This window comes from Bos javanicus, chromosome 13 (genome assembly GCF_032452875.1).
Source record: "Bos javanicus breed banteng chromosome 13, ARS-OSU_banteng_1.0, whole genome shotgun sequence".
Classification (NCBI taxonomy): Eukaryota; Metazoa; Chordata; class Mammalia; order Artiodactyla; family Bovidae; genus Bos; species Bos javanicus.
The window spans coordinates 28339272-28350833 of NC_083880.1; the positions used below are offsets into that span (position 1 = coordinate 28339272).

At 40.9% G+C, this 11562-nt stretch overlaps 1 long non-coding RNA gene across 1 annotated transcript in view; it reads left to right on the top strand.

Moving 5' to 3' along the window:
• LOC133259082 (uncharacterized) overlaps positions 1–10650 on the top strand; it is a 47428-nt gene extending 36778 nt beyond the window's left edge. Inside the window, exon 2 of the long non-coding RNA XR_009740260.1 lies at positions 10537–10650. This is a non-coding gene — a long non-coding RNA (uncharacterized LOC133259082). The remainder of the gene's footprint in view (positions 1–10536) is intronic.
• The last annotated feature ends 912 nt before the right edge of the window (positions 10651–11562 follow it).

Genomic DNA, 11562 nt, shown 5'->3' on the forward strand with positions numbered 1-11562 from the left:
AACAGTTAAACAGGGAAGTGTGCATATTTTGGGTTAGCACAGGACAAGAGAATGGTAGAGGGTACTAAGGAATGGATGCAGTTGGAGGACTATGGAATATTTCGGGTGATAGGAAGTTTAGGGGGTGTCTGCTGCTGCTGCTGCTGCTGCTAAGTCGCTTCATTCGTGTCCGACTCTGTGTGACCCCAGAGACGGCAGCCCACCAGGCTCCCCGTCCCTGGGATTCTCCAGGCAAGAACACTGGAGTGGGTTGCCATTTCCTTCTCCAATGCATGAAAGTGAAAAGTGAAAGTGAAGTCGCTCAGTCGTGTCTGACTCTTTGTGACCCCATGGACTGCAGCCTATCAGGTTCCTCCGTCCATGGGGTTTTCCAGGCAAGAGTACTGGAGTGCCATCGTCTTCTCCGTTAGGGTGTACCTGGAAGTGTTTTGTGTTTTTTTTTAACTTTATGATATAGAAATAGTTCCATCCCCCACAAAAAAGCTCCTTCCTGCCCCTTTGTAGTCAATTGCCAGCAAGTCCTGCTCCTAGTTGGAGAAGGCAATGGCACCCCACTCCAGTACTCTTGCCTGGAAAACCCCATGGATGGAGGAACATGGTAGGTCACAGTCCATGGAGTCGCAAAGAGTCAGACACGACTGAGTGACTTCACTTTCAATTTCCTGCTCCTAGTAATCACTAATGTGCTATTGATCACTGTAGTTTTCATTTTTAAAGAAATCATATACACGGAATCACGAAGTATAAGGTATTTTATGTCTGCAATATTTCACTTAGCCTAATGATTTGAGACTTTTTCATGTTGTTGCATGTCTCAGCTGTTCATTCTTTTTTATTGTGGAATAATTATTCTTTGAAAAGATCATACTACCATGTGTTTCTATCCATTTATGAGTTGACATACGTTTGGGTTATTTCCTCAAACCAATGGGGAGCCATTCATTCTTTCACCATTCAGTATGATACTAGCTGTAGGTTTTCTGTAAATACTCTTTCCTAGTTTTCCATCTTGCTGTAGGTGCTGGATTTTGTCAACTGCCTTTCTCTCTGTCAATTAATGTAGACACATGCTGTTTCTTCCTTCTCCTATTAATACACTGGATTACCTTGACTGATTTTTGGATGTTGATGTACCCTTGCATTCCACTTTATTCTTTTTATACATTGTTGGATTCAAGAACTTTAATATTTTTTGCATTGTAGTTTGCTGAATTATCCTCTCAATTTCTTTTGTATGAAAAAAATCTTTAGTTCACCTTCATTTTTAATAGACCAATTTGTTGAGTGTAGAATTCTAGATAGACAGATTTTTCTTTCAGTATTTAAAAATGTCACTCCTTTGTCTCCTGGCTTATATAATTTCTGATGGGAAGTCTATAGTCAATCTTTTCTTTGTTCCTTTTTCTTCCATCTCTCCAGCATGCCTGTTTTCCCCTGCATTTTTGAGCCTCTGGGGCATATTTATAGTAGCTGATTTAGAAGCTTTCCTATTTCATCATCTCTGTCATTTCTACGTATATTTCTGTTGATGGACTGTCCTCTTGGTTATGAATTATATTTTCTGTATGCTGGTAGTTTTGTTTGGATTTCAGGACATTGGATTTTTATATTGTTGGGTGCTAGATATTGTTGAATCCCTTCAAAAATATTGACCTTTGACCTGACACACAGTTAAGTTAGTTGGAATCACATTGACCCTTTTGAGGATGGCTTTTCTGCTTTTTTAAGGTACTTCAGAGCAGCCTTCAGTCTAAAATCAATTAGATCACCGCTGTGAGGGTGATTTCCTTCTGAAGACTCTATTCTATGCCTGGTGTAGGCCTATCCCTGTTTGAGTGCTGTGTATTGTATGGTCTCTGCTTCAGGGTGATTCTTTACTCGGTCTTGGGAGTTTCATCTAAACACAAAGATACTGGATGCTTGGGGCTAGTGCACAGGGACGACCCAGAGGGATGGTATGGGGAGGGAGGAGGGAGGAGGGTTCAGGATGGGGAACACATGTATACCTGTGACGGATTCATTTTGATATTTGGCAAAATTAATACAATTATGTAAAGTTTAAAAATAAAATAAAATTAAAAAAAAATAATAAAATTAAATTAAAAAAAATGGAAAAGTTATTCTAAGAAAATTGGGATACTTTAAGTATAGCCAGTGTATTAGATAATATCATTGTTTCAGTGATAACACCTGTGTACACATGCTGTTATTCCTTTGTATACAATAAACACTGTTATTGAGGCAAAAAAAATAAATAAACACGAAGATCAGGATTCAGTCATTGATCTGAAGGGACTCCTCTGCAGATCTCTTGAGATTTCACCTTCAGTGCCTCTGTCCTCCCCAGGATTCTGTCCCACAAATGTAGCTTCATTAGTGTCCCAGAACTCCTTTCCTCAACTAAGTGAGACAACTGGGTTCTGCCTGTGTCTTGTATCCTGGAAACTTGTATCCAGGTAGCAGTCTAGAGCAAGCGCTTGCCTCATTGGTTTCCCTGATCATAGTGTCACAGGCCTGTGCTGCCTGTTGTCCAACATCTGAAAAAATAGTTTGTTTCATATATTTCCCCTATTTTTATAATTGTTTATGATGGGACAGCGGGCTTCCCTGGTTGTTCAGTGGTAAAAATCCACCTGCCGATGGAAGAGACATGAGTTGGAAAGATGCCCTGAAGAAGGAAATGACTACCTGTTCCAGTATTCTTGCCTGGGAAATCCCATGAACGGAGGAGCTTGGTGGGCTACAGCTCATGGGTTCGTAGAGTCAGACACAACTGAGTGACTAAACAATAATAGCATGGGACAGCAGTTCCTTAGCAGTTAGTCCTTTAGGTTAGAAGTAACAATTCAGAAGCCAACACAATATTATGAAGCAATTATCCTCTGGTAAAAAAAAAAAAAAAGGTGGAAAAAAAGTAACAATTCACTCACCTTTTCACTATTTTTTGTGGCTATTATTGGAAATATTTACTTCCATGTGATCTTTAAGATAATTTTCTCCTCTGACAAAACCCCACTCCATAAAAAGTAATAAGTGGAACAAGAATTTATATATTACATTTTAGAAAGCTGACATTTACACTGAAGGTACAAAAGCAATAGTAAGTTCACTGATGCATTAGCGTGAATCAAAACTGTGGCTCTAACTGTACCACTAGTCAGATTCTTCATATTCATGCCCTCACACACACGAAAGCCAGCTTCACTTAAAAAGTTCTTAATAAAGCAGTAAAAATGATTAATTTTATCAACTCTTGCCACATGGCTAGGCATCTTTTTAATATTCTGGGTGATGAAACCGGAAGTACACATGAAGCACTTCTGTCGCATACTGAATTCCAATGGTTGGCTTTAGGAAAAGCGTGTGTGTTGTCTGAATTGCAAGCTGAGCCAGCTCTTCTTTCTTTCTGTGTGTGGGCTACTACTTTTACTTAAAAGAATAAGCAAGAGACAAAATATGGTATTCAGACTTGGTTATTGGGAGACATCTTCTTGTAAACGAACAAAGTGAGCTTGTCACTTAAAGGAAACAACTGACAATATCTGTTGCTAGTGATAAAATACGAGATTTCAGTAAAAACTAACATTTTACAATTAGCAAATCGTATCTGCCACCATGAGCTTAATCTCTCCCCTATAATTAAAAGGCTTAAAAATTTTTTATTAAAGTATAGTTGATTTACAGTGTTGTGTTAGTTTCTGTTGTACAGCAAAATGACTCAGTTATACATATATGTGTGTGTGTATATATATATATTCTTTTTCATATTCTTTTGCATTGTGGTTTATCACAGGATACTGAATATAGCTCCCTATGCTATATAGTAGGACCTGGTTTTTTTTTTTAATGCATCCCATTTATAATAGTTGGCATCTGCTAATCCCAAGCTTCCAATCCTTCCCTCCTCCACCTGCCCTCCACCTTGGCCAACCACAAGTCTGTTCTCTGTGTCTGTGAGTCTGTTTCTGTTTTATGAAGGTGTTCATTTGTGTTGTATTTTAGATTTCACATATAAGTGGTATCATATTGTATTTGTCATTCCCTTTCTGACTTACTTCACTTAGTATGGTAATCTCTAGGTCTATCCGTGGGGCTGCAAACGGCATTATTTCATTCTTCTTAATAGCTGAGTAGTATTCCATTATATATCTTTATCTATGTATCTCACATCTACTTTATGCATTTATCTGTCAGTGAACATTTAGATTGTTTTCATGTCTTGGCTATTGTGAATAGTGCTGCTATGTACATACGGGTGCATGTATCTTTTCAAATTATAATTTTGTCTGGGTATGTGCCTAGGAGTAGAATTGCTGAATCATATATCAACTCTAGTTTTTGGAGGAACCTCATACTGTTCCCTCGGAGAAGGCGATGGCATCGCACTCCAATACTCCTGCCTGGAAAATCCCATGGACGGAGGAGCCTGGTAGGCTGCAGTCCATGGGGTCGCTAAGAGCTGGACACGACTGAGCGACTTCACTTTCACTTTCCACTTTCATGCATTGGAGAAGGAAATGGCAACCCACTCCAGTGTTCTTGCCTGGAGAATCCCAGGGACGGGAGAGCCTGGTGGGCTGCCATCAATGGGGTCACACAGAGTAGGACACGACTGATCCGACTTAGCAGCAGCAGCAGCATACTGTTCCCTAGTGCTGTACAAATTTACATTCCCACCACCAACAAAAGGCTTTTCTGAGGAGATGGAGGGGGCGATATTAATAAATGTGATTTTTAAAATATGTAATATAGTGTGTTGGGTTTCCTGGGTGGCTCAATGATAAAGAACCCATCTGCCAATGTAAGAGACATGGGTTTGGTCCCTAGGTTGGAAAGATCCTAGAGAAGGATATGGCAACCCACTTCAATACTCTTGCCTGGGAAATCCCATGGACAGAAAGAGGCTAGCAGGCTACAGTCCATGGAGTCACAAAACAGTTGGACACGACTTAGTAACTAAACAACAACAACAATATAGTGTGTTAGCCTCTGGAAGACCTGCATAAATCAGCGAACTGATATTTTCCAAATGACCAGTGCATGATGTTAGAAAATCATGCAAAAGTAAATGATACATTTAAAGTTCAAGATACACCTGAAACTAACTCAACGTTGTAAATCTACTCTACTCCAATAAAAATTAAAAAATAATAACAAATACAGTTCAAGAAAGACTGATGGACATTAATGAAATAGAGTAGGAAAAGTTTATTCATATGGTTTTAGATTCCACACTGCAACTAATATTTAGAAAACCACCATTTGTCATGTTGGGTATAGTATCAAAGAATCTACACTAGTTTGATTAAGATACTGCCCTTTCCCAACTGCATAGCTGTGTGAAGCAAAATTTTCTTTTTAGTTCCATGACTGAACTCATGTCCCCCGCAGTGAAGTGAGGAGTCCTAATCACTGGACCACCAGGGAAGTCCCTTTTTCATATACTTTAAACAAAATAACATATTACAACAGACTGAATGTTAGGAGTGAATGTGAGAACCTGGATTTCTTTTTGTTTATGCTAGATACTAAATAGATGTGAAATAATGTAAATGATTACTGGGCTTCCCAGGTGGCTCAGTGGCAAAGAATCTACCTGTAAAGCAGGAGACGCAAGTTGGATCCCCAGATCAGGAAGATAGCCTGGACCAGGAAATGGCAACCCACTCCAGTATTCTTGCCTGGAAAATTCCATGAACAGAGAAGCCTGGTGGGTTACAGTCTATTGGGTCACAAATAGTCAGGCACAACTGAGCGACTGAGCACACACAGCCAGTAAATATCACTCTTCTCCCTAAATTTTTTGAAACCATTATTTTCCCACAAAAAATATATCTGTTTTTAGATATAGTGTGTTTGTTGTTATTTTTAAATGAATTAATAATATAAGATTTTTATTTTAATTTTTGGTATGATAAATATTGATAGATATGATTCACCTCAACAAAGCCTTCCTGAAATCTCTAAGAATTATTGCAAATAGAAAGAGTTTCTGAGCACAGAAAGTTTGAATTACTATTCTTTAAAGATTATGTGGATCTCTGCAGTGAAAATATCTGAACCTGGTGTCTTTTAAAATCGGACCACCAGGACCACAGCCTTGTCTAAATCAATGAAACTATGAGCCATGCTATCACCCAAGATGGACAGGTCATGGTGGAGAGTTCTGACAAAATGTGGTCCACTGGAGAAGGGAATGGCAAACCACTTCAGTATTCTTGCCTTGAGAACCCATGAACAGTACGGAAAGGCAGAAAGATAGGACACTGAAAAATGAACTCCCTAGGTTGGTCGGTGCCCAAGATGCTACTGGAGATCAGTGGAGAAATAACTCCAGGAAGAATGAAAAGATGGAGCCAAAGCAAGAACAACACCCAGCTGTGGATGTGACTGGTGATGGAAGTAAAGTCTGATGCTGTAAAGAGCAATGTTGCATAGGAACCTGGAATGTTAGGTCCATGAATCAAGGCAAATTGGAGGTGGTCAAACAGGAGATGGCAAGAGTAAACATTGACATTTTAGGAATCAGTGAACTAAAATGGACTGGAATGAGTGAATTTAACTCAGATAACCATTATATCTACTACTGTGGGCAAGAATCCCTTAGAAGAAATGGAGTAGCCATCATAGTCAACAAAAGAGTCTGAAATGCAGTAAGTACTTGGATGCAATCTCAAAAATGACCGAATGATCTGTTCATTTCCAAGGCAAACCATTCAATATAACAGTAATCCAAGTCTATATGCTGCACAGTAATGCTGAAGAAGCTGAAGTTGAATGGTTCTATGAAGACCTATAAGATCTTCTAGAACTAACACCCCCAAAAGATGTCCTTTTCAGTATAGGGGACTGGAATGCAAAAGTAGGAACTCAAGAAATACCTGGAGTAACAGGCAAATTTGGCCTTGGAGTACAGAATGAGGCAAGGTAAAGGCTAATAGAGTTTTGCCAAGAGAATGCACCAGTCACAGCAAACACCCTCTTCCAACAACACAAGAGAAGACGCTACATGTGGACATCACTAGATGGTCAATACAGAAATCAAACTGTATATATTCTTTGCAGCCAAAGATGGAGAAGCTCTATACAGTCAGCAAAAACAAAACTGGGAACTGACTGTGGTTCAGATCATACTGTTCATACTGTTCATGGGGTTCTCAAGGCAACAATACTGAAGTGGTTTGCCATTCCCTTCTCCAGTGGACCACATTTTGTCGAAATGACCCGTCCATCTTGGGTGGCCCTAGATGGCATGGCTCATAGTTTCACTGAGTTAGACAAGGCTGTGGTCCATGTGATCAGATTGGTTAGTTTCCTGTGATTGTGGTTTTCAGTTTGTCTGCCCTCTGATGGAGAAGGATAAGAGGCTTATGGAAGCTTCCTGATGGAAGAGACTGACTGAGGGGGAAATTGGGTCTTGTTCTGATGGGCAGAGACATTACTTTGCCAACAAAGGTCCATCCAGTCAAAGCTATGGTTTTTCCAGTAGTCATGTATGGATGTGAGAGTTGGACTATAAAGAAAGCTGAGCACCGAAGAATTGATGCTTTTGAACTGTGGTGTTAGAGAAGACTCTTGAGAGTCCCTTGGACTTCAAGGAGACCCAACCTGTCCATCCTAAAGGAGATCAGTCCTGAATATTCATTGGAAGGACTGATGCTGAAGCTGAAGCTCCAATACTTTGGCCACTTGATGCGAAGAACTGACTCATTGGAAGAGACCCTGATGCTGGGAAAGATTGAAGGCGGAAGAAGGGGATGACAGAGGATGAGATAGTTGGATGGCATCACCGACTCAATGGACATGAGTTTTAGTAAACCTCGGGAGTTGGTGATGGACGGGGAGGCCTGGCCTGCTGCAGTCCATGGGGTCCCAAAGAGTCGAAACGACTGAGTGACTGAACTTAACTGGAGGGACTTCTCTGGTGGTCCAGTGGCTAGGACTTGGTGTTTTCACTGCTGTGTGCTCAGGTTCAGTCCCTGGTTGGGGAACTAAGATCTTGCAAGCCATGTGGCACAGCTTAAAATAAATAAATAAATAAAATGGGAGGAGGGCTTTCCTGGTGGTTTAGTGGTAAATAATCCACCTGCCTGTGCAGGAGACACAGGTTCAAACCCTGCTCCGGGAAGATCCCACATGCCATGGAACAACTAAGGCCATGCACCCCAACTACTGAACCTATGCTCTGGAGCCCTGGAATTACAGCTACAGAGCCAGTTTGCCCTAGAGCCCGTGCTCCACAACAAGAGAAGCCATTGCAGTCACAAGCCTGTGCACCACAACTAAGAGTAGCCCTTGTTGGCCACAACTAGAGAAAATCCTGTGCAGCAGTGAAGACTCTGCATAGCCAAAAATAACTAACTAAAATTATTTTTAAAAAATAATAAAATGGGGGACTTAGTGGTTCACTGGTTAGCATTTGGTCCCTTCAATATTTTTATAGATTATACTCCATTTAAAGTTGCTAAAAATATTGGCTATACTCACTATGCTGTATAATATATCCTTGTAACCATTTTATTTTTTAATCTTCAAAATATATTAATTATTTTCAAATGGAGAATGAGCATCCATAGACAATACAAGCTTCTAAAAACAGATACTTAGGATGAACAGTTTTGAAAAACAATGATCTCTATTATATTGGCACCAATAGTGGAATTTTCCATGGGACAATTGGGTTATTTCTTATCTATACTTTTTTATTTTATGCCTTTGAGTTTGTATCTCTTAGTCCCCTTCCCCTCTCTTGCTGCTCCCCACTTCCCTCTCTCCACTGGTTTGTTCTCTGTATCTTTGAGTCTGTTTCTGTTTTGTTACAGCCATTCAATTGTATTTTTTCAGATTTCACATATAATTGAAAACATACAATGTTTATCTTTATCTTATTTCATTAAGCATGATACACTTTAGGTCCATCCATGTGGTTGCAAATGGCACTGACTCCATCTTTATTTCATTCATTTCACAGACCCCACTAATAATACAGTATAAAATATTTGAGACAAGGAGACTAGAAGGGATGACTAGACAGGAAATGTTAGGCAAGAAAAAAGGGGAACTGATCTGGTATATGGTCTGTCCCCTTAATTTGATTCCCAAAAAAGTCCAGGAAAACAAGGTATTAGTAGGAATTGTCTGCTGGGGATTGTCTCAACCAGGGCTTCACAGGGCTGATATTTACAAACCTACCAGGATACAAGCTCTGCTTCTCAAATTTTAGTGTCCAGAAATTCAACTTTTCTTGTGTCCCCAGACTAGGATCAGGCTCTGGAGTAACTGGTCAACCACAATCACAACAATGACTGATGTCAAAACTAGCAGGCCAATTTCATAATCTCCTAACAACTGAACCACAATACCTATGTCTACCTCTCAAAGCATTTGTTTGCTTTGAATGCATGTGTTTGTGGTTTCCTAGAGACTGTTCTTGGAGATGCATCTGTAAGGAAGTGAGGAAGGCAGGATTTGGCACAGAGAGAAGCTGGACTGCAGAGAAGTTGCAGCTAAGATCCCCTGTGGTCCTTGGGGAGCTCTGGAGCTGGAATGACTCTGTAGCTTTGCCCCCAGGTTGAGACAATGGAGCTGGACCTTGGAATCTCCAGGCAGTCATTGGTGGTGGACGCCCCCTGGAGGAGCTCTAAACTTGGCTGAGGCAGGTCCCTGCAGCCAGAGTCTGTGTCCAGTGAGGGAGGCAGCTGTGTGCCCCCAGTTCAGGGCAGGTGGGGGATGGACACCTTAGTTCTGAACAGTGCCTGAGTAGAATACCATAGCTGCTGCTAAGTCACTTCAGTCGTGTCCGACTCTGTGCGACCCCACAGACGGCAGCCCACCAGGCTCCCCGTCCCTGGGATTCTCCAGGCAAGAACACTGGAGTGGGTTGCCATTTCCTTCTCCAATGCATGAAAGTGAAAAGGGAAAGTGAAGTCTCTCAGTCGTGTCTGACTCCTAGCGACCCCGTGGACTGCAGCCTACCAGGCTCCTCCATCCATGGGATTTTCCAGGCAAGAGTACTGGAGTGGGTTGCCATTGCCTTCTCTGGAATACCATAGCAACTCACTACAAACACACTGGTTCTATAATGCCTCCTGAATTCAGAAACATTAAAATGTGAAAAAAGAGTACCTTAAAATGGTAGATTCAATAGGTTTCTTTCTTTCTTTTGATATGGAGCGAGAAGAACCATGATAGAGAACTGGAAATCCAGGGGCTTCGAGGACTCATCTTCATTGTCTTGTCACTCAGGATTCTTCTTGCAAATCTGTTTCACTTTTTTCCTTGATATTCCAACTCTCTTTGCTGAACCGTTTAGCAAAGCCCACCTGGGAGGTGAGCCATGGCTGGTGCCGTGCTGGCAGATGTTTAAATACTGGGCCTCTGGACAAAAAGAACTGCACACATATATTCATGTTGTTTTTACTGATACAAAGGAGACAGGGGAAAATGTATAGGTGATAATGAATGCTATTATACTCTGTATTGTAAATTCCATATAACCCATTGATTCTCACAGAATGCTTTCATTGATTTTTGCAGAACTCTTGTATCCCCAACCAGCCTGTTGTTATAATTGATGAACACGTCCAGCTCTGACATGAATACTGATGGACATTTTTGCTTAAATTAATGAATAAAAAGTGAAACAACAAAGATGCGTGTCAGAATGTCACTTGTTGGTCAATGATGTGAGAGGCTTCTTTCATAATTATTATTGAAAGCTGAGTCATTTTATTTATTTTTGTCATGCTGGGTCTTTGTTGCTGACTATGGCCCTTCTCTAGTTGCAGCGAGTGGGGGTTACTCTTTGTTGCAGTTCTGGGGCTTCTTATTGTGGTGGCTTCTCTTGTTGTGGAGCACGGGCTCTAGGTGCTTGGGCTCAGTAGCCATGGCGCAGGGCTTTGTTGCCCCGAGGTATGTGGGATCTTCTTGGACCAGGGATCAAACCCATGTCTCCTGCATTGACAGATGGATTCTTATCCATTGTGCCACCAGGGAGCAAAGAACTAAAGAGCGTCTTAATGAAAGTGAAAGAGGTGAGTGAAAAAGTTGGCTTAAAACTTAACATTCAGAAAACTAAGATCATGGCATCCGGTCCCATCATTTCATGGCAAATGGATGGGGAAACAATGGAAACAGTGGCTGACTTTATTTTTGGGAGCTCCAAAATCCCTGCAGATGGTGATTGCAGCCATGAAATTAAAAGACGCTTACTCCATGGAAGGAAAGTTATGACCAACCTAGACAGCATATTAAAAAGCAGAGACATTACTTTGTCAACAAAGGTCCGTCTAGTGAAGGCTATGGTTTTTCCAGTGGTCGTGTATGGATGTGAGAGTTAGACTGTGAAGACAGCTGAGCACCGAAGAATTGATGCTTTTGAACTGTGGTGTTGCAGAAAACTCTTGAGAGTCCTTTGGACTGCAAGGAGATCTAACCAGTCCATCCTAAAGGAAATCAGTCCTGAATATTCCTTGGAAGGACTGATGTTGAAGCTGAAACTCCAATACTTTGAGTTTCAGACTGACTCCTTGAAAAGAACTTACTCCTTGGAAAGAAATATGC